Source organism: Dermacentor silvarum, chromosome 7, assembly GCF_013339745.2.
Source record: "Dermacentor silvarum isolate Dsil-2018 chromosome 7, BIME_Dsil_1.4, whole genome shotgun sequence".
NCBI lineage: Eukaryota > Metazoa > Arthropoda > Arachnida > Ixodida > Ixodidae > Dermacentor > Dermacentor silvarum.
In genome coordinates this window covers 89,339,055-89,343,032 of record NC_051160.1, presented here as the reverse complement: position 1 = coordinate 89,343,032, position 3,978 = coordinate 89,339,055, and positions in this window count along the sequence as shown.

Below are 3,978 nucleotides of genomic sequence, written 5' to 3'. Positions count from 1 at the left end.
GAATGCGCTAGCGCAAGACAGGGGTAATTGGAGATCGCAGGGAGAGGCCTTCGTCCTGCAGTGGACATAAAATACAGGCTGATGATGATGATGACATTTTATTTCATATAGTCATTTTATACACTCATAACGTGGCGCCACCTCCTACGCATTGGCTGCACCTTCTTGTGCTTAAGGACGCACACACTAGACACAAGTTTAGTCAGCCAGATTGCTTCCAGGTGACGTGCGCAATGACGCACGCACTAGGCACACCTTTAGTCAACAGGAACCGTGGAGCCGCCACGGCAGTTGGTAAACCGCTTCTTGTTTTTTCGGGACGCCACAGGCCCGTTTCTGCGTACTGTATGCAAAATGAAGCTAAGCCTACGGCTGCCCGAATACGTTGTTTCAACCGAAGAGCTTTCGGGAGGGATTCGTGATTTCTACAAAGAAATCGTATCCAGTGTAAGATTTCTAACAGCGCGGTTTTCGAATGATTACCTATTCAGTGTGAAACGGAAAAAAACTGTACTGTGCTTTGTGTGACATCGTTTTCCCAGTGCCCTTGTACAGGTCCGTGTACAGTCGAGGTCCAGGCAGTGATATTTTAAGGAGAGTTAAAAAAATGCAGGTGCCGTCAGTAACGAAAACTTTCTTTTTTAAATTACACACCGGAACATTACCAGTTAAAAAGTTTTTGGAGGGAAAGGAATTGTTTTTACCGTGGGGAACACACTGTTTTATTTGCAAGCAGCCAGACACAATCGATCATGTTTTTTTACACTGTTGGGAAGACGTTTATTTTTGGGATGTCTTACAGAGAACAGTACGGAAAGAATTTCCACTTAACCCGTATGGCATTCGGTACTTAAGCGTAGATAACGAAGATAGGGTGCCTTTTGATTTAATTGTGCTTATGGGCGTTCACTGTATTTGGCGGTCCAGAATGGCAAGGTATTACTTTGATAAGGATGCACGGCCTGCACGAATTTATTTTCGTGAGAGCATGCACTGGTTTGTTGAAATCAATAAGGCATAAGCGGAACTAGAGCACTGCACGGGCCGATTTTTTCAGCCCGGACCCGGCCCGGGCCCGTTTTTACGTTGGGCGGCCCGTCCGAGCCCGATCAAAACTTTTATGGTGAGACCCGGGCACGGCCCGGGCCCGGAAATAATCTACGTTACCCGCCCGGCCCGGCCCGCCACCCCTTTACCTTAGGCCCGAGCCCGGCCCGAGCCCGACTCGAAACCGGCCTGAACCCGGCCCGAGACCGAAAAATAATGTTTTTCAGAGTTGATACGCCCGAGAATAACTCGCGGCCGGTTACATGCACACCACTAGAAAGCCCAAGCCCGGCCCGGGCCCGCGTCAAAAAGCACATGCCGTGCCCGAGCCCGGCCCGAGCCCGTGAAAAAACTGTTCTATCCGGCACGGCCCTGCCCACGGCCCGGGCTTTCGGGTAAGCCCGAGCCCGTGCAGTGCTCTAAGCGGAACCCCCCGAGTGTCTCTCAAGAGTAGAGCCGCTTGTGAATTTGCGCGAATTCTAAATAAATGGTGGTTGAATACGCCTTCCCCTACTGTATATTGTAATTGTATATTATACTGTTCCTTTTGTGAAATGTTGTGTGTCAAAGCCAGGCAACACAGAAAAAAAAAAAAAAAACGCCATGGCGTCGAGGGAGCGTGCTCGTCTCGCACCCCGGAGGCCCGGGTTCGATTCCCACCCAGATCAAAATTTACCGAATTTTCTTTTCAAAAGCATTTCTTTCCTTCGTTTACAGGAACCTCCCTGAGACATTTGACCTCAATTCGATCATTTTTTTACGTGTTTTTACTCTTTGCCATCGGCCATTTTTGGCACCATCATTCAGTCACGTCGCCGACTACAACGGCGGATTTTCGCGTAATGGGGCATACAATGCTTTCGCATTAAAGAAAACTTGCTCAACGTCCGGGTCCTGCGAAAGTTGATGTCCAGCGAAGCTGTTGAAAACCACCACTACAACGGCTGAGGGGCGTACGTAATGCTCTATTAGCTTTCGAGAAAAGGTAGTGACGGTCGGTTTGGGGTCGCTGTGGTACATCCTGATTGGTTCCGTGACCACTTTTGCTGCATTCGTGGTTAAGACCAAATCCAAACACGATCTGTACCGGGTGGTTGGATTATTTTGGTTGCTGTAGCATGCGAGTCCAAAGTAGTCCCTGACAAACGACAGGAACCAGCCCATCTAGTCGGGTTTCGCGATGTCAACAATAAAGTCGCCTTAAGGTGGTCAACCATACGGCATTAAAGGTTGACCACTTTAAGGCGACTCTATTGTTGTTATTGCTAAGGTTAAAGGCTCTTGAGCAAGAGCAATCGTGTCCTCCCTGACTTGGCGCTTGCGCTGAGCCTCTTGGGAATGAAATTTATCAATTTTGGCAGCACACCGCGGCTGATCGTTTTGCCGTTTCTTTTCCCTTTGCCGCTCCTCGCATTCACGCTGGTCCTCGGGTAGGTAACTATACGCTGCCTACCCGTAGCGTTGCTGCAACAACAATGCAATCAGTTGCTAGGCTGGCTCTTTTATATATGAAAGGCTAGTCACGTCACTACCCTCCACGCAAGTTGCCGTCACCGCGGCAGCCTGTGCAACAGTAATCATTACCGGCAAATGTATGCGGGGAGCGCTACGCGATTCGCCTTGTTAGCAGTGGCGCCTTATCATCAATTATGTGGTTTGTATGCTTGTTCTGTGTTTGTTCTTTGTTGAAACGAACGCTGTGCTGTATGTTGTATGCGTGATACGAAAGAATCTTGGCACTTTTCTCTTCAATCGTTGAAGGATCTTTTTTTTTTTTTTAGTGAGGACGACGTCGCGGAAATTCCCGACCAACTAGAGGCTAACTGCTTCGCTGTGAAAATGAATTCGTCGTTTTTACGACCTGATTGTGTGGCACGTCGTAGTGGGGGACTCCGGATTGATTGTGACCGACTCAGGTTCATGTACGGTACACGGGCGTTTTTACATTTCGCCGCCAACGAAATGGGGCCGCCGCGGTCGGGATTTAATACCGCGTGCCTCGTTCCACAACGCCATGGTGATTAAGTCACCACGGCGGATACTTTCGAACCGAGCAATGTAATGCTGTCCAAAGCAAAAAAAAAATAATAATAACCAAGTTATCAGATAGTACGTGCGAAACGCACGATCTGTAAACGCGCCCTGTAATGGGGGATTCTAAATTAATTTTGACTCCCTAGGGTTGGTTCTTCAACGGGCACATGAATTTATTTTGTACTAGTAATAATAATAATAAGACAAACTTTATTTAAAGAGCCGGCACTTTGCTTTTAGTGGCCTCAGGTGTCGGCTCGAAGTCCTTGGACTGGGGCGGCATCTTCGGCTTGCCGGACGGCCCAGAGTTGGTCTTCCAGCTCCGAACTTTTCAGGGCCACCTCCCCGCGGCGGCGACGCCGACGGAGAAGGTCCCCGGCGGCCCCAGCAGCCGAGGCAGCGGCGGGAATGAGCGATCTCGAGGCTTCCTTTAATCTAGTAACGCCTGCCGTTATGGGCTAGTAATAAACTTTATTTACTGTTCTGCCTGCAGAGTGGTTCACTCGGCATTTCATTTAAGAGTCTGCCGGCATAATGGGTGTCCTGCGTGCCAAGTGAGAAGAATAGAAGACGCCATCGCTGCCGTGCACGATTCGCTTTCGACGTTGCCTTCGATCTCTCGGAAATAGCGCAATCATATTTCAAACACTTGCAAAGCCAGAAAAAAAAAGATTTTGGACGCCACAAGCGCAACCTGGACACTAACGCGACTTCCCGCCGTGTTCAATTTACGCAAGTTCATGTCCCGGTGAGGCATGTTAAAAATTGTCCTTGATCGAACAAGTAGTTAGCTCCTTTCCCAGTGACAACAGTGCCGTCCTAATTATCTCCAGTGGACCTCAACTGTCAGGTCACGGATACCCTAGAGATGTGTCGAATAAATCCTACGGATGTCCC